The 20,801-nt window shown below is 37.3% G+C and overlaps 1 pseudogene; it reads left to right on the top strand.

Moving 5' to 3' along the window:
* The first annotated feature begins 10,750 nt into the window (after nt 1–10,750).
* On the top strand, nt 10,751–12,095 carry LOC149181151 (E3 ubiquitin-protein ligase COP1 pseudogene; annotated as a pseudogene).
* The last annotated feature ends 8,706 nt before the right edge of the window (nt 12,096–20,801 follow it).

Raw genomic sequence — 20,801 nt, 5'->3', positions numbered from 1 at the left:
CTACACCAAGAGAACTTTTCAGAGCTCACATATTTTGTCAGTGCATCTACAGTATTCATCAATGTGTCCACCTTTACCAGCAACACCTTTTTTTCTTCTATCATATCCCTCACAAAGTGATACTAAACATCAATGTGCTTTGTCTTTGAATGATATGTGGGGTTCTTTGTCAAGAAAATTGCACTTTGGCTATCACAGTCTATTCTTATAGCTCCCTGTACTAATCGCATACTTGAACACAATCTCTACAACCAAACTGCTTCCTTGCTTGCATGAGTGGCTGCCATGTATTCTACCTCTGTAGTTGATAGTGCCACTACAGATTTCCTCTTACTCATCTAACTGACTGCACCTCCAAATAGGTTAAACACATACCCACTTGTAGATCTTCTCTGATCCAGATTTCCAGCCCAGTCTACATCAACAAATCCATGAATATCCAACATTCTTTCCAATCCCAATCTTCCTTGGTAGCACAAACCATAATGACTAGTGCCACACAAATACCTAAAAACCTGCTTCACTGTTGTCCAATGTTCCTTCCTTAGTTTTGACATAAACCTACTCAATACTCCCACTGCATGAGAAATGTCTGATCTAGTATAGACCATTGCATACATCAGGCTACCGACTACACTTGCATATGGAACACAAGGCATGTCCTCTTCCTCTTCTTGTGTCTTGGGACACCATTTAGCAGGTAACCTCACACCTACAGGAATAGGAACCTTGACCGGTTTACTATCTTGCATATTAAACTTCTGCAGTAATGTCTCGACATACTTCCTCTGGTTTAACCAGAGCTTCCTCTTTGCCCGATCTCTTTTAATATCCATGCCCAAAATATAGTTTGCAGCACCAACATCTTTCATGTCGAATTTGGAGGAAAATTGGGTCTTTAAATCCTGGATAATTTCTTTGTCCTTTCCAACCAGCAACATATCATCCACATACAAGACTAGATAAATAACACGGTCACCAATTAATTTAAAATACACATGGTGATCTGCTTTACTTCTGGTGAAGCCAAGTCCCCGTATAAATGTATCAAATTTTCGATATCACATCCTTGGTGACCGTTTTAACCCATACAAAGACTTCTTTAACTTGCATACCAATTCTTTCTTACCCTTCACCGCAAAGCCTTAAGGTTGCTTCATGTAGATTTCCTCTTCCAAATCCTCGTGAAGAAATGTTGTCTTCGCATCCTCCTGTTCTACCTCAAAATAAAGAGAAACAACAACAGATAAAAGTAATCTAATAGAGGTTATCTTGGCAACAGGAGAAACAATATCACCAAAATTAATTCCCGGCACCTGGGAATAACCTTTTTCTACCAACCGAGCTTTATATTTCTCCAGCTTTCCTTATGCATTTGTCTTCTTCTTGAACACCCATTTTCTTCCAATGGGTTTCCTTCCAGCCGGCAACTCCACCAGATCCCAAGCCTCAATTTTGTGCGAAGATGCCATTTCATCAAGCATGGCCTCTTTCCAGAGTTTTCCATCCTCTGAATCTACTGCTTCCTTCACAGTTCTAGGATCATCGTCAGTAATAGATAAAGCAAAATTTGAATAGAAAGCAGATGAACTATATCTTTCTAGCTGCCTTCTTTCTCGAACTGATCTTCTCACACCCAGAGTTTGTGGCTCTTCAACTTTTGATTCCTCCTCTGCTGTAGAGTGATTCTTCCTCCTTAAGCTCAAACTCTACCTTCTCAGGTTCCTTTAGTTAGACTTCATGTTTAATAACATCTTTTACCTCTCTGAACACCACATCTCCATTGTACACAACCTTCTGTGTGACTGGGTTCCAAAGCTTATAACCCTTTAAACCATCCTTATACCCAATAAAGATTCACTTTTCAGATTCACTATCCAACTTGGTGCTTTTCTCCTTTGAAACATGTACATATGCATCACATCCAAATACCTTCAGATGTGAAAGAGAGGGTTTCTTACCAGTCCATACCTCTTTTGGAGTCTTATCTTCCAACACTGATGAAGGTGACCTATTAACCAGGTAACATGAAGTATCCACTACCTCTGCCTAGAATTCCTATCCTAACCTAACACCATTGAGCATGCTTCTTGCCCTTTCCATCAACGTCTTATTCGTTCTTTCTGCAACTCCATTTTGCTGAGGTGTATATGGAGTAGTCTTCTATCGTGCTATACCACACTTCGTACAGAATTCTTTTAATTCCTTGCTACAAAGTTCTCCACAATTATCTATCCCCAGAACCTTTATCTTCTTCTCTGTTTGGTTTTCCACCAGAGCCTTAAATTCTTTAAACCTGTCAAAGAATTCATATTTCTTCTTAAGGAAATATATCCATGTATTCCTTGAGAAATCATCTATAAATTATACATAGTACACAGACACACCCAGTGATAGAACCTTCATAGGTCCAAACACATCACTGTGCACAAGCTCTAATATCTATTTCGCCCTCTTACTACCAAAGGGGAAACTCACTCGATTCTACTTCATGTATACACAATTTTCGCAGAAATCAAAATTCAGAGATCTATTACTCATACATTCTACCATACCTTTACCATGAAGTATTCTAAGGCCCTTCTCTCCAATATGTCCAATCCTTTGATGCGACAACATGGTCTTCTCTCTAGAGACCACTAGAATTTTTGCTCCACTTTCAAGAACCACAGAGCTATTGCACCCGTCAATAACAGTGCTACCTTGGAGCTTGTACGGAGTTCCAATTCAAAATCCCTGCATCAATACCAGTGCTCCCCAAACCATCTTTTAGGTATCCTTCTCGAACACTGTTTTTACACCTGCATCATCCAACTTGATTATAGAAATCAGATTTTTGGCCAATGCAGGAATATGAAAAACACCCAAAAGTGTTCTAACCCTTCCACTTTGCAACTTCAGCTTTACTTTTCCATGACCAATGATTCTAGTCTTCCTATCATTCCCTAATAAGACATCACCACGATCGTATTTCTCATACTCACTAAACCACTCTCTATGGGGAGTGAAGTGAAGGGATGCATCTGAGTCAATCAGCCATGCCTCATGATATACATGTGTACTTGAAGAAGCCAAGTACACATCCCCACCTTCTTTTGAGGTGGTTTTCGCCTCTGCAGAAGGAGCATCAATAGATCCCTTTCCTTTGTCAGAAGATTTAGATTTAGAGTCCCTTTTGAAGTGCCCTTCCTTTCCACATTTCTAGCACACCACCTTTACAGGTTTCCTTAGAGATTTAAATCTCCCTCTAGATTTAGATCTCCCACTTGATGACTTTTTTTTGTTTCTGTTCTGGGATCGTCCTCGTACAAACAAGGCATCACCATTCTAGATCTCCATATTTTTCCATCTCATCTCCTCCGTCAGCAAGGCTGAGACTGTTTCATCAAACTGCAAGGTAGTTGCATTGCTACCTATTGAAATAACCAGACTATCCCACGATTCTGGTAGAGAACACAACAAACTGATGCAATTATCTTCATCTGAAATTTTACTATCAACAAATGCTAACTAACTTACCACAGTATTAAATGCATTCAGATGCTCTGTCACCGAGTCTCCATCTTTCATCTTCAGGTTATACAGCTTTTTCCGCAAGAACAGTTTATTCACGAGAGACTTAGATTGGTTAAAATTCCCTAACTTGTCCCACAAAGCCTTTGTCGTAGCTTCCCCTGATACATTCAACAATACTAAATCTGAGACACATAATCGTATTGTGCTCTTTGCCTTCCGATCCAACTTCTTCCATTCTTCATCAGACACTCCCGTTGGTTTCGTACCCGGATCTACCGCGATCCATTGATCTTTATCCACCAACAGATCCTCCATCTTGAGTTTCCACAACTCAAAACTCTGAACATTAAATTTCTCGATCTATATCTTTCCACTGCTTGCCATCTTCTTTCACAACTAGAATCAATCTCGCAGATCTCCCACTGAACAGGGTCTACCACAGGCCCGAGAAAAACCCCTCAGCAACAAAGGCATCCCCTTGAAGCCAAAACTTCTTGCTGAGTCCCAAACTTGCATCTTCCCTATACACCTTTTCAGCCTTCTTTTCCATTTACTTGACCCACCAAGCTGTCAAATCATTGCATATTAGTTTAAAAAGAGCTTATAAAATGGTTTCCTAACTATGTTTGTGACTGTTGTTTGATTTAGATTTTTGTTCAATCAGCTGCGGAAACTAGCTCAAATTTCCACAGCCATTTTGTTGACGACTATGTTACAGGTGTCCAATGGAGAATCCGACCACATGGGCAAGTTGTAAATGACATGTACATGGAGCGTGTCCCCTTGGTTCAGCCGAATCACTCACAAATAGCCATGGTCAAGGACGGTCAAGGGAGTGGTCAAACCAAGAGTTTTGCGGTGGCATGACTCTGTTTTGCCCACGTGATGTTTTGCGTGGTAAGTTCCTCAATCTCTGGAGGTGTGCTAACACCTGTGGATCAATCCGTGAACCAAATCGAATAGCCACCACTCCATACATTTATTTGTCATGATTACCATACTCCTAGATCTCAGGACATGGAGATTTATGTGTCTGTTTGGCAGCGTAAAATTTAGGAATCAGTTATAGCATCTTCAGTTATAAATAACACGTTATCACACGCTTGATAGTTAGCTTTTACATGTAATATTGACTATGTTTACGAGCCCACTATGCCGTGCTTTACCTTTGTCTTATGAATGCACTTTAATATATGCGAAGACAACATTCTTAAGTTCAATTTGTGACTAAGTATTGATTGGCTGAGGTTGCAGAGGGCCCCTGTACACCAAGGCTCTGTATCTATTGTATAGTTTCTTACTTGCTTTCATTATGTTATTGCTTTTATAATCATTTACTTGTATATATTACGCTGTCCTGATATTCATGTTAACTGTTGTCCATCTTTTATTTTATGCTTTCCCATGATTGTTAGCTGATCAGTATTTTTCTTTCAGGTTCTTGTAGGCAGCTCAGGAAATTTACATAGTTTTAATGACTAATGACATGGGATCATCTTGCCCTTCCTGCTGATTCATTTTCTGAGTTTTAATTCCAGCATTGTCATTTCTTTCAGTTCTGCTTTGCTTATTTACTTTTATGCATTTTAGATATCATATTACTCCTTTGTTTATGATTTCCTTCCCATATCCAAGTGACTCAAATAGCGAGGAATCAGAATATTACTTGATGTAGTATGATTTAGCTTACTTTCCTGCAAGTTAGTGATTGAATTACTTATGTCATTTTCAGGAATTGAAATATGAATTAGTAGTTAAATCTTAGTTTCATTTTATGCAATTTGATTTCCTGCAATTTAGATATCATATTACTCAATTTGTTTATGATTACTTCCTATAGCCAGAGCGAGTCGAAAGGTGAAGGGTCAGAATATGAGTTGAAGCAGTGTGATTTAGTTTGCTTTGCTTACAGTCTTTGAATTGCTTTGAGTTCGGTTTTTATTTTCTTTTTATTCAGCAGTAAGGATACTGGGCTTCATTGTCACTAGTTCACTGTTTTGATACATTTTTATTTTCTTTTGAGAATTGATTTCATCATAGCCAGTTTGAAACCTTCTTTTTGAGAACTTTAAAGTTTGGAAAATCATTGTAGAAATCACCATTTCCATCCATACTTGACTTTCAATTCTACCATCTCACATTAGGGAATCAACAGAAGATAATCCCAAAAACAAACCAAAAACTCAAAAATGACAAAGAACTAAGAAATCGGTTATCTTGCATATACAGTTCACTTCACTTCAGCAGTTTACGACTCTCGGATTGACATTTTAAATAGCAATTTAGGACACACTAAATTGACCAAACACTTCTCTGATACCAAAGGTAGGTTTTAACCCCATACATAAATTACCTACATATGAATTCTAAAACACATAAAATAAACAATGCGAGAGCATAACACATAAAACACATATACATAGATATTTTCCCCTGGATCCCAAAACCAAGACTACCAACTTGATTTTTCATTATGTTCCTTCCAATGTTATAATACATATTTATACATTTCGAAACATCAGATACCATGGACCGAAAACCATCGCATCCAATACCATGGACCAAAAACCATCACGTCCAAAAAACATGTGCAAAAATTATGCACAAAACCATAGGTGGGTCCAGCCAACCTAACATAGGGTCCAAAACCATAAATTTGGGTTATGGGTGCACCTCAAACCCCCTGTGACACCCCCCCCGGCTAAACAATCGACGCAACAAAGGGGGGCCCTTCCCCCCCTCTAACCCCCAAGTTAACTACATGGGTTAGTTGTGGAAAGAATATAACATGTTGATTCAACCCTACTTGAGAAGAACTAATAGTGGGGGTAGAGGATTTGGTGGCCAAGGAAAAGGACAGATAGGGGATCAACTTCAATTATAATATTGGGAATGTGGGGGTCCACATTATAAAAGGGATTGTCCAAAGTATCAAGTTGGGCTGAGACAACAAGGACATCAAGGAAAAGGAGAAAAACCACAGACCCAACATCAAATTCATGCCATTGTAAACCATCGTCAGGATGAGCACCAAGCCACCATTTTGGAGTCCACGAATTCCCAAGCAGGGAGTCCTTCTGGTCGAACCATTCCATATATTGGACCATCAGGTTTCTTGACATAGGAATCGTGAGTTTTAGCACATCAAGCCCAGTGGGACCAATATAGCCTACGATCAGCAACTTGGGAAGATGTAGATGTTATTTTAATGACCTTCCTTATCTATTTGATTAAATTTTGTGACGAACTAGATAGGACTGCATAACTTAGCTAAGCTAGACACTTTTATGGAGCATCTAGATCATGTATTATAGTTTAAATTTTATCAATACATATAAATCGTAGACTATGATTTCAATTATGGTTTAGTTAATTGTTATGTCAAATAGGGTCGTTGATTATAATGTTGGATGAGGTTCATGATATGATGGTATGAGGATAATGATGCACATGTGGTTCTTATTTTCTTTTTATGATAGTGATGTTGTATGCTCATGATGGATATGATATGAATATTGTGGCATCAGGATTATGATGTTATGGTATGAGGTTATATTGACACATGCTTCATTTATCATGTGATTTCATGATATGTCTTTGATGTTGATATGTTGATGTTATAATTTAAGAGGGTACTTTATGTGGTAATCGCACATTGATTTTATGATATGCACGAGTATGCAGTACTTTTACTATTCAAAATGTGGTGATTAACAATGATCTTTGGTTATCATGATGAAATGCAAGAGTTGGCATGTGGATTATTTTCTATGATACTATGGTTATTGCTAATGCATTAGATATATGTTGAGATGTGGTGATAAACAAGAAATACACAAATGGGCCGAGAGGGCTAGTTTATTTGATGATCTTGTAGGAGTCCATACTGGCGAGGGAGAATATGTAACACCATATGGGATGGGGACATACTCAATCAACACTACATATGCGAGTGGTTCCTTTGTCTTGTATAGATATTGATGGATAGCTCTTGAGGGGCTATGGGACCATCTTGAGGAGGCCAAGTGCCTGATATTGTAAGCTAGGTGCCTAGTATTGGATTGGGATTCCAAATTATGGTGGGAATGTAAGGACTTTGATGCATGGGGCTATGCGCCTTAATAGTTGTGGAGGGAGTGGGCCAGCCTTGCGAGATGCCCAGAGTCATTGACTACCATACTGGATGCCTGCCTTGGGGCAGATGAGGTCTGAGTCAGGAGCGAGCCCTGGGGTCAGCCTTGGACTAAGATATAGACTGATGAGGCTTATGCCTAGTTCCAAAAGTGGGAAAAAGGACAAAGATTCCTTGATATTTCCCGAGTGTTGTGAAAAATTTTGATGCCTCCTGGTTATATTAGTTCAAAATAGGGTGTAGGGAAAACATGAGGTAATAAATAACTAAATAAATAAAATGTTAAATGATTCAATTTAACTTTGGGACGAAGTTCCTTAAAGAGAGAGGGAGTATGTAATGTCCCCTAATCATAATAATAATAATAATAATAATAATAATAATAATAATAATAATAAATAATATAATATAATATTATTTATAGGCAAATAAATAATAAACAATAAAGAAAAGATAATAATAGTAAATAGATAATAAATAATAAAGAAATATAATAATAAAAAATCAATAAAATAGTAAATAACAATACTAGAGTTCTAAATAAGTAGATATAAAAGTAAAACTATAGAAATAGTAAAATAAGTAAAGTTATCAAAATGGAAAAATGAATAAAATAATAAAGGAAAAAATTAAAAGAAAATTTAACTTATGTAAATCTTAAAAAAAAAAAAAAAAAAATTGCATGTTGACACATGGAATGTGTGCATGTGGTTCCCTTTCCAATGTTTGGTCTATTTGATAGATGGTGAGGAAGATGAGAGGGAATTCCATCATTCTATCATCCATTCTCTTGGGAGAAAAGTGTTGTGAGAAAAAGATTCCCTAGCAGTAGTACATTGATTGAGGGCTTGGAGGTGGCCAGTTGTAGAAAGATTTTGTGCAACTGAACCTATGGTTGGGTGGAGAGTTGTCCCAAAAACTTTGTTGCGGTTCGCAGGATTCAAATAACATTCAACTCCGAAATTATAAGTGAGGAATATCATTTCTACAGGTTAGTTTCTTTTTCTCCTATTTCTTAAAATTTCTATGCTAATTAGTTGAAGAGAGGTGTGTTTATCATAAAGCACATCATTGATCTAATTAGTTTCATGTTTTAATTTAGGAGTTGTTACAAATGTCACATAGCAAGAGCATTGGGTGACATTGCAAGTTTTATCAAAGCCAAGTTGTAGCACTGAGACTGCATGGGCCAAAGCCAAAGCACAAAGACAGAGCACATCATTTTTCTTTTGGAATTGTTTCCATCTACTTAACCAATTCAAAAAGGGAACATGGATATTTTAGGTCAATTTCATTGTTCATTTACAAATAGGGGACAACATTTTGACCCAATCTATTTTAAATTAGCAATATTTGATTTTATAGGGTATTTTCAATGTTTGAATGAGACAGGATTTCCAAAAATTATAGGTATGGGTGTCTGTTTTGAAAAGAGGTGTTTAGAATGGTCATGTTACAAAGGCCCATAAACTATTAATGAAATGCATGTGTGTGGCATCATGATAAATGATTTCATGTTAAATAGTGGGATCTATACCTATGAAACCCTTTCAAATACGTAAAAGGGAAACATTGCTCATGATGATATTGAGAGAGACAAGAGCCCAAGTGGGACTACATGGACTATAGATGAAGCATATGGCTGAAATGTTTAACAGGTTTACAAATTGTTTGACAAAATATGCCCAGGGGATGCTTTTTTATAAAATTTGATAATTAAAGAGTACGTAAGGAAATGGCTAGGTGAGGAAGTCCTTGGCCTCTTCTCTCAAATTCTAGAGAGTAATATGTAGTCGGACAATGTCACTTGTCCCATTGTGCTCCATGCATGTGCCATCCTTTTGTCCCTACAAGAGGCCCATGGGATTCATTATTACATAGCCAAAAATGGGATACAAACAAAATTGTTTTGTGGGATCTTTTCTTATAGATATGTATGTTAAGTTGGGGATTGTAGAGAATGTGCTCCAATTGTTTAATAAAATGTATGTAAGAGATGTGGTTTCTTGGATGTCTATGACCATCGGGTAATTTTAGAATGTATTTTCCAATGAGGCTTTGTTATTGTTTTGTGAAATGCAGTGCACAAATGTGTAACCAAACTTAGTTATAGTTGGGAACGTCGTTGTAACATGTAACCAATTACTGGATATATAAGAAGGAAAGTGCGTACATGATTTTATAACTAAAAGAAACTATGAGCTGGATGCCCTTGTAGGAATTCACTTGTAGAAATGTATACCAAATGTCGTAGTGTAGATGATGCATGCCATGTACAAAATTTCTAGATGAGATGTCGTTTCATGGGAAACTATAATTACAGGGTATGTGTAGAATGGTCATCCTAGAGAGGCATCAAATTGCTTAAACAAATGCAATGGTGAGGTGTAAAGTTGAGCCAAGTCACAGTCATTAAAATTCTACAACACGTGTTGATTTAGGAGCTCAACAAGAAGGCCAATGGATACATGACTACATAGTGTTTCAAAAAGGGAGCTAGACAAGGATATTTTGTTCCCAAGAAGGCTAGTAGATACATGACTACATGGTGTTTCAAAAAGGGAGCTAGGCAAGGATTTTTTGTGCCCTATCTACATGTAGATGATGAAGGATGCATTCCTCACGACTTGTAGCCACAATGCTTTCTACATTTGCATCATGACGCATCTCAATAACAAGAGTGGTTGCCCCTGTTATGGCCTCTTCCTCACAAAAATTCATCTCTTCCCCAATCCCTTTTTATATAAGCTTTTGAGAAATACAGATACATGTCAAATGGAAGGCACTACTTCACTCGTAGAACATCTTCGCTTGTCGCTACAACAGGGAGAAAAAGTCTTCGTAAAGGAGATGGATTGTCTCTTGACACTTCTTACTAAGAAGACGCGGAACATGGAACAAGAGGAAGCTAAAACTAATATGGAGATATTTATGGACTTATTGCAATGATTTAGATAGTAGAAATAGACAGAGTTGAATGAGATACAAGTTGATCTCGATTTTATCAAGGATCACATATTAGCATTGGAGAAATGAAGAATAGAATTTTGTAGACCTAGAGAACCATATTCTAGGAAATTACATATGATTTTAGATGAGCCAATGGACACTACATTAGGTCATGCTACAGTTGATGATGGAAATAAGATTCGCACAACTTATGTACTTGGTGGCCAAGGTGATGCTATGCTAGGGAGATTTCAACAGAAAAAGGATGAAAACAAAGCACAAGCTAGTCCTCAAGGGATGCAAAAGAAAACTATTTTTATTTTCATTTTGATTCCCAAGTTTTTCCTACTTTTTCAAGACTGCCAATCACAAGGAAAAGAAGAATCCTTGCATATTTTGATGATTTACAAGCATGCAACATGTAAAAGAGGCAATATTTCAACTCAATTATGAAAAACATTGTGATGGTGGTTTACGAAATAAAGGGATGGGAATAGTATTAGTATAGAAGGCTATCATGGAGGCCTCGAGGAATTCTAATCTATTCTCATGACATTTAACTTGTACAACCATTTGCTAGTCATTTCAGAAATTCGACACCAGGATCTTTTCCACTCTGCAAATATTGTATTAAGCATTGACTTTGGTCGAGATGATGAACTATTTGAAATTTCTCGAGTTTCTAAATGGATCAAAGTGTTTGGCTTTGCAACAACACTGAATGAACCTACATATGTGCAATGTCATGTTGTGGAGATGTCAACTAGATCTAACAGAAGTTTCTTGAGCTGGAACAAGTATATTAGGTCTTAGATTTCCAGCAGTGATTATGAAGCCTTGTTATTTTCTAGGATGTAAATACTCTTCACAGTGTCACAATGTATGAAGAACATGAAAAAACAGGCATGGAGTTGGATTTTTCACGCACAGATCCGACCAAGCTCTTCTTAGGGAGTGATGATGGAAAGTTCATGGTGTGGTGTACAGGAAAGAAACAAGTCTTCTCAATATTGACACGAAATCAAATATTTGTTGTGTCAAGTACAATCCTAGATCAAGGTATTATGTTGTGGTTGGTGCAGCAGATCATCACATTCATTAATATGACTGGAGGAATCCTAGTGTTCCATTATACGAATTTAATGGTCATAGGAAAACAATTTCCTATGTTAAATTCATTTAAGCAAATGAACTAGCTTCTGCATCTAAACAAAGTACACTATGCCTTTAGGATGTGAGGAATAATTGTTGTATACATAAATTTAAGGGGCACACCAATGAGAAGAACTGTGTGGGGATTACAATCAACTCTGAATACATAGTTTGTGGTGGTGAAACAAGTGCGGTGTTTGTGTATCACAAGACTATTTGAAATCTTGTTGCTTGGCATCAATTTGGTAGTCCAGAATTGGATGACAGTGATGATGATGCATCACATTTCATAAGAATTGTTTGTTGAAAGAGTGATAGCCCTACAATGTTAGCTACTAATATCTAAGGAAGAATTTAAGTTCATGTACTTGCATCAAATTTCAAGTTTCTCATATAATTCTTCATGGCCCTTCCTAGAAAACAAAGTTGGAGAGAATTTTGAAATTTTTTAAATTAAGATTCTTTATGGAAAATAGCTCTCTGGATTTCTTGTTTCTTGAGAATGTTGAGAAATGAGGTTGATGTGGATTATATGCATCAATTCTCAATTTACCCATATTTCTATAGTGCCATTTGCTTTTGCAAATTTATCCGTTGTCATTGAACTCTAATGGAATAGCCAGAGTATCTTCGATTATTACAATATGTTATTTCATGTTCTATATGCCCCTCTTAACAATAATTTGAAAGAATATCAACCTCAATTATGGAAGCTTCTTTGGTCTAGGGCTATCCCACTCATTAAGTCTTAAGCTATGAAGGCTATATTTTTTTACAGGTACCAGAACTCAAGGAAAGATTCCAAGAAAAAAAGCGTGTTAATATCTTCTGACACTTGAAGTGAATTAATCTATAGTAATCTCGAACAAAATTCAGTGGTGTCTATCTCTATTTTGATATATCTGCCTCTTCACTTCTAGCATCTCGGGTGTTTCTTGCATTTCTATAACAATCACCTCTTTGATTTGTACCAAAGGATAAGCTCAAACATTGTCAACAGACTCAATATTTCATTGAAGCGAGTCAATAGCAGTCAAGGCATCTCAATGAGGCCTAATGAACACACTAGAGTTGTGGTTACAAGAGATATGTGATTACAATGTGACAGGTTGGATACAATGTAGAATGAGATTGTTGATGAGAAAGAATCAAATGAACTAATGGGAAACCATATCGTAAGGCCAACAAATGTGTCCCAACTATTTAGGGAGGATGAGAACCTAGCAGTGGGCATGGCACTAGACAATAGCAAAGATGGTCTCGAACCAACCACGTCGCTTATGCTTCTTAAATACAATTAAGTAACACTACAATAGCTTATTAACAATGGCCAAGTCCACCTAGTAGTAATACTTATGGAGGAACAATAAGAATCGGAGGAAGTAGTATTTAAAATAGTGCATGTTTGAATAAGGAGTAACATAATTGGGAGTTTTAGTTATTTAGATCCAAAAACAAGAGTTTCATGAGTTTTAGTACCTATGATACTTTTGATTAGAACCTAGGAGAATGTAAGAGAAATAGTATTAGAGTGATGTACTATTTAAAAAATTTAGCCATACATAAATGCTTTGGAAAAAACATAATGGTCCACATACCTCGATATATAAAAACCATAAAAATGTCATTCTTAAAATATCTTGTGTATTTACCCAATGGCATTCAAATTTAGTATCACAATTACCAATGTGAGTAATGGTGCAATCGTATTTTTCATTATCTTAAAGATACTCTTTCTAGACATGCACCCCATTAAGCATAAATCATCCTAACATATACCTTTGAAGTGATATAAATCATCCTATGACTATCCTCAAATATTTCTCACCCATAGCCTTGTTGATGGTGTAAGGCTCATATCAAATTGTTATGAGCTTCTTATGGGAGTTTGTCAATTGCTCTTTATGCAAGTCCAACCATAACTCATCACCAACCTAAAACTCAGGTAGTTCCAAAAATCTCTTGTGTAGTTACTTGAAACTATTCTTTATTTGTTTTGTTTGTTAGCTAGGAATGCCAGGACAAATGTCAGTAGTGGGAAACATTCAATTTATGTTTTATCATTGCCAAATTGAGATGAAAATTGTTGTATTATATGTTTGTTCAACCACGCCTTAGTACATAGGTTTCCTTTTTGTTGATTAAGGTGTTGATACTAAGGTACCACTCCATAGGAAGCATGATGGATGCACTCAATGATGTGTGATGTGCAAACGTAGAAAAATGGTTTTGAAACAAAGCAATTTTTGGCATGTTCGAACTTCAGATATTGAAATTTTGTTTTGAGTAATTGTAAACTTTGTGAGATTTTAAGGATGAAAAACATGGATGAAACAAATTAAGGAAATCACCCAAAGCCTCCAATGTAGATCTCACATCTCCTTGTCATCTTAGAGGAATCTTATGTGACATTTTTCCTTACCAAAATTTAAATGATGATTCTCTTAAAAAATAAACATCAATATTGTTTAACTATTTGTAATGCAATTAACAAAATAAAATATATTTTTATTATGACCAGAAAATAGCCATTTCATTAGGTTTTAGATGGTTGTTGACTAGAGACACATTGTCTAATTGGAAGAATATTGTCTTTGTTAAATATTGGTATTCCCATAGATATATAATTGGCCTGGTCAAATGTTGAAAATACGATGAACAATCAATTTTCGTAACATACTCGACGATTAAAATTATCATCAAATATTTGACTAACTTATTGTGAAATATTCAACAATAATGCTTTTTTTTTCTTCAGATATTGAACAAATGTCGAGCATTTTCATTTTCAAATACAAAAACTATTTGCAAGTAAAATATGTCAGTATGACCAAACTATCAGAATACGACATTGGATTTTATGCCCATATCTACTAGTGGGGGTTAGGGGTTATGGGTTAAGGGTTACATGTTAAGAGGATAAGGGGATAAGGCTTATGGGGTTCATGGATTTTAGGTTAGGGTTTGGTGGCTTAAGGTTTAATGGTTCAAGGAGTTAATGGGTTATGATTTATGAGTGTACGAGTTAAAGGATTATGTCTTACCAGTTAACGGGATAGGGAATTTAGTGGTTAAGGGTTAAGGGCTTATGGGTTCTGATAATGGGGCCCCTAATGCCTTTATCACCACTATTGGGGGTTCCCATGTAATTTTTTCTTGTTACCTTCCCTCTAATCCCCTTAGTCCATATGACATAAGTCCTAAGTTTCCTTATCACTCTCTAATGCTAGGATTATAGATCTTACTTAAACATGCTTGCACCTCCCTTTTCCCCATTGAGTACACAACGAGATACCCCTCCCACCTTTTTGTTCATGCCATTCAACTTCTCCTAATGTTATGAACCCCCAAATTTGGTCCCAATGCCCCTACAACTACACCCTTGGGCCCCCTTCACTAATGTATTAAACACATTAGGATTTATGGGTTGTGATAAGGGAGCCCCTAATCCCCTTATCACAGTTATTGGTGTTCCCCAATCAACTTGAATTGCATGATACAGAAGAGAAATTGAGAGAAAAAGACAACGAACTTGGAAAATTTAAAGCAATTGTTGAAGAATGAATGGTATGAAAAGCTACTGTGGAGGTGGGGAAATTAAATGGTCGAGTTAATCCAAAACCATCCAACAATGTAAGAATTACATATGTAGGCTATTTAATTTTATATATATATTTCACCTATGTTTGACAATACAGTTTAGTTTGACATATGTTTTCTCCTCTTAATGTATCTTCTAGCCCCAGATATGTTGAGAGTATTAGCATAATTCTGATTAGAAGAAAGCCATTCTTAAAGAAAAAGATAGTATTCTTACCAGATGTGAAATGGAGATCCAATTGTAAGATGGCCTTGGTTAGATTTGTATTGAATCCACAAGAAAGGGGGTCAAAAGGGGATGAACCTAGATACTGATAGCTTGAATATTGCATGATTCATGTAGTTGAGGACTATTTGTGTCAATTTTGAATAGACTTGGAGAAAACTAATCAAATTTCAATGTTGTTTTGAGCATGTTGTGGAAAAAAGCTTTGAGAGATATTGTAGACTTGTATGGAATTGTTACCCATACATTTTAAGAGAATGAACTAGTACTAAAGGATGATCATAACTAAAGGGGCATCCTTATATCATCTTTTTTCTTTTGAGTGGACATGAATTATGTTTGGTTTGTGCATGGATATGAACCTTACTTTATTTATATGAAATTAGATGCCTTTGTGGACATTATAACACCATATTATTTCGCTTAAGCAAATACCTAGATGATATTTTGGGGAAATGTGATTTTCCATAAAATGTAGATCAGATTTGGGAACCTCGTGGCTATTTTCCTTGGACCCTAGTAGTGCCTAGAGGTTGTATTTGGAGGTGTTTCGAGATAAAAATCTAATATGACCAAGAATATTAGTTTTGATGCATCGATGGTTTGGGAGAAAGGCTTAGGGGTTCTAGGAGTTAAGGGGTTTAGGAGTTAGTGATTAAGGGTAAAGGTTTAAAGGTTTGGAATTATGGAGTTTAGGGGTTAGGGGGTTGAGGGAGATGGGTTGATATCTAGGGGGTTTAGGGGTTAGACGTTAATGGCTTAGTGGTTAAGGGCTTAAGGGGTTAAGGGTTAATCACCAAGGGGTTAAAGGTCAACAGATTTAGGGGTTAAGTGCTTAAGGGTTATGGGATTCTAGTGTTAACAGGTTAAAAGGTTATGGGTTTAGGGGTATAGGAGTTAGTCATTAAGGTTAAGGGTCAGGATTTAAGAAGATAAGTTGTTAGGGTTTATGGGGTTCAAGGATTCTATTTTAGGGGTTAACGGTTAGAGGATTAGGGTATAAGAGATTAAGGGTTTAATTCAGGTTATGAGTTATGAGTGTAGGGGTTAAAGTATTATGGATTTGGGGTTAAGGAGATGGGGATTTTAGTGGTTATGGCTTAAGGGCTTATGGGTTGAGATAATGGGGCCCCTAATCCCCTTATCGCAACTATTAGAGGTTCCCCTATCAACTTCTCTCGTTTCCTTCCCTCTAGGCCCCCAAACCCTATGCCATGAGGTCCTCAGGCCCCTTATCATTCTTTAATGCTAGGATTAGAAATCTCAGTAAACCATGCTCAAATCTCTCACTTCTACCCATGCAATGCTACCTTTATGTCCCCTTACCCCGTTCAATACACAAAAAGATACTCCTCCCTTAAAATTCATGAGAATTGAAAATTTGGAGGTGCTCATTTAACAACTACCTCTAAAAGTTTAATTTGAATTAGTTTTTTTTGTGGGGTGTTTCCCAAAATTAGCTCCAAAAGTTACATTATCGTGACCTTTAAGGGTGGTTCAAGGATTATAATTTATGGGTTAGGGGTTAAAGGGTTAGTGCCTTATGGTTTAAGATATCATGGGGTTAATGTGTTATGAGTTATGAGTATAAGGGTTAAGGGAATATGGTTTGGGGGTTAAGGGAATAAAAAATTTAGTGGTTATGGGTTAAGGGCTTATGGGTTTTGATAATGGGGAACCTAATCCCCTTACCACAACTAATGGGGGTTACCCTATCAATTGATCTCACTACCTATCCTCTAAGTCCCCTAGTCCATATGTCATGAGGTCATAAGGCCCCTTATCATTCTCTAATGCTAGAATTATAGATCTCAATACACCATTCTCTAACCTCTCAATTCTACCCATCCATGCTACCCTCATGTTCCCTTTCCCCATTCAATACACTAAAAGATCTCGCTCCCCCAAAATTCATGAGAATTGAACATTTGGAGGTGTTCGTTTAATGACCACCTCTAAAAGTTTAATTTTAATGTCTTTTTTTTTTTTTTGGGGGGGGGGGGGGGGGGGGTGCATCTTAGTTTAAAGTAAGAGAAAGGTAGTTCCGCCTTCTCGAGCATCTGATCATCATTTTTGAAGAGAAGTCCCGATATCCACCCAAGTTTCCATCCTACACCTAGGCCTTGACACAAATTTCAACAAAACACGGGTCTTAGGAGTAGTTCTCGACCAACATCATGGATGAAAGCATTTATGTAGGTTAAGACATCGAGAAAATTCAGCTCACTTGAAGGTTCAATTCATCACCACCTGGAAGAAGAAGCCCGTTTTCCACCTAGATCCAGAAAGGGAGAAGCTGAAGAGGAGATGGGGACTGGAGGATATGGAGTTTTCTATGTCTAGATTCCCAAGTGGATGCGGTAATAGAAGAGATAGCTTATGGCTCAATGAGTTGTCACCAGTCGAGGGGGGCCTAACATGGGCATGGAAGATGGAGCAAGAGAGAGGACAGATTGATAAGGGATAGGGAGGGCTTTTCTAATCGCTTTTCGGTGTGAATCGAAGGTTGAAAGCTCCGTAGCCAAGTAGTATACTTACTAAGGTGACCGACTCTAAGTAGGACGTGACGCGCATTACTTACGAGCATGGTGGGGCCTATCCTTGGGGCCTCTAATGTTAGGGGGGAAGGGGCTCTGTTTCAATCTTAGTTAGCCATATCCGTTGGTCATTCTTTCTATTTTCTATTATTGAAATATCAAATCAATAATGAAGTGAAAGGCTATCGCTGGTAATTCTTTATATTACCGAAAGCGCTTTCGGCTACTAGAGATAGAATAAGTCAAAGCGTAATTACATATATAATAGCAACATTGTCTGCTGAAGCGTAATTATTAATCACTGTACTTCTCTATTTGTTCCCCTCAAATGATGGCACTTGGTAAGGTCCCGGAGGGGCTTGCGCTTCTGAGGGCAAGGTAAGTAGTTGCTAATTTGAATGCATATATTATATATGTCCTTATGGTCTGTCAGGGGGGGGTGCTTTCCAAAACTACCTTCAAAAGCTACATAGTTGACTTTTAGGGGGGTTTCAAACAACTCCCCTTAAAATTCACAAGAATTGAACTTTTGGAGTTGGTTTTGGACACCTGCCTCCCCAAAAGTAATCAAAATTGAAATTTTAGAAGCGATTATTAAATGACTGCCTCTAAATGTTGAATACTCATGACATTTTTTTTTTGGGGGGAAGCAGGCCGGGGGGCGGTTGTTCCAAAACTACCTCCAAAAGCTACATCATTGTGACTTTTATGGGGGGGTTTCAAATAAACCCCCTTAAAATTCACAATAATTGAACTTTTGGAGATGGTTTTGGACACTTGCCTCCCCAAAAGTCATGAAAATTGAAATTTTAGATGTGATTGTGAAATGACTACCTCCAAATGTTAAATTCTCATGACATTTTTTAATTTTTTTGATTGGGGGGGCAGGGGTTGTGGTTTCAAAATTTGCCTTCAAAAATTAAATTCTCATGAAACTTAGTGGGGTTTTCAGAAAACCACCATGAATATTGTATTTTTGGGCTTTCATTTAAACCCCCTCCCCCAACAAAAGTCATGAGAGAACACTTTTAGAGGCAGTTGTTAGAAATCCACCACCACAAAAAAAAAAAAATCATGACTTTCGCCGGGGTCGGGGTGGGGGGTTTAAAAACTACCATGAAATATATATTTATGGGAATTCATTTAACACCCCTTGCCTCATTCCCCACCAACACCACCCCCCCCCCCCCACCACCACCAAAAAAAAAAAAAAATCATGAGAAAACAATTTTAGAGGTGGCTCTTAGAAACTCCCTCCCCCCCAAAGTTCATTTTTCATGAATTTATGGGGGTTTTCCAAAAATATTCCATGAAAAATATATTTAGGGGAAATAATTTTAAAAACCCCTCCAAAATTCATGAGAAAACACTTTAGAGATAGCTGTTTGAAAACCCCCTAAAATGTTTTAAAATTTCATGACTTTTGGGGGGGTGTTCAAAAACCACCCCTAAATTCCTAAAAACACTTTTAGAGGCAGTTTTCGCAAGACCTTCGAGAGGCAAACTACCTCTAAAGGAATTTTTTGTAGTAATGTAGGTTCCAATAGGTGCCAAGTGTGAAGTGTTAGTGCATTCTAAGTGCCAAAACTTCCATTTTTACTTCTTTGCTGCTAAACCATGGCAACACATGCCAAAGCATACCAAGGCATCTCATTGCATGCCAGGAATGCTAATACTTTCAAAGTGCCAACATGTGCCGAGTGCTAATGCGTTTCAGGGAATGTTACCCATGTTATATAGTGGAAATGCATGTCGAAGAGTGCTAAGTTGTGCCAGGGAGTGCTAATGTATACCAAGGAGTGTTAGGGAGTACTGGGGAAACAAAAGGAAGTACTAGGTCAAAATGCATGGAAATGAATGCATATGACGGTGTGACATAGAGGTAAATGAGTGCCAGGCATGCAAGAATGGAGTGACAAGGCATGCTAGGTAATCTTAGGCATTTTAAGGAATACTATGGCATGTCAAGAAGTGTTAGTGTGTGCTAGGGAGTTCAAGGGTGTGCTAACATGTGTGAATGTTATGAAACCAGCTTACAAAAAGATATAATAGATAGATCAACGACTTCAAAATCCTCCTCTTCGAGGGGGAAACCTCCTTTACATTACATAAATGAACAATTATTGGATGATAAAAATGACAATACCTCCTTTCTATATATAGGAGTCTAAGGGGCCATAATATAATCAGATCTGACATAACAATAATAATGTAAGGGCACAATAATAACAATAGTGGGCTTCTATGGGGCACAATAATAACAATATGAGGACTACATGGGCACAAAACTATAATAAGGGGGTTGTGCTGATAACAATAAGGAGTTACACTAGTAGTAAAGGGACCTAACATGCCCCTCTCCTTCAAAAAGTGTTTTCTGTTAGAGTCGGTCTGGTCATCCCTCCGTCAGAGATCAAAACTCTTTTTGCATTTCATGTTTAGGTGTCCCATCTCTCTCGATCAGTTGCATTTCGTTAGGAGCATCCCATAAATCTGATGGAAGCTATTTTGTCATTCATTCCCCTCATGCTTTGCACTGCTGGCTCAGGTCTCGTCATCAAAATCAAGTCTTAAAAGTCATTTGCAGTCCTATTTCAGTTTCTAGGTCATAACAGTCATTTTAGTCATTAGGTCTAGGCTTAGTCAAACTGTGTCTTCACAATGTCTAATATAGCCAGCAGGCCAAAGG

This window comes from Pinus tabuliformis, chromosome 3_2 (assembly GCF_031772625.1).
Source record: "Pinus tabuliformis cultivar Carrire ecotype Pingquan chromosome 3_2, CPIR1, whole genome shotgun sequence".
Taxonomy (NCBI): Eukaryota; Viridiplantae; Streptophyta; class Pinopsida; order Pinales; family Pinaceae; genus Pinus; species Pinus tabuliformis.
Note: the sequence above shows the minus strand (reverse complement) of the source record. Positions and strands in the feature narration are given on the sequence as shown.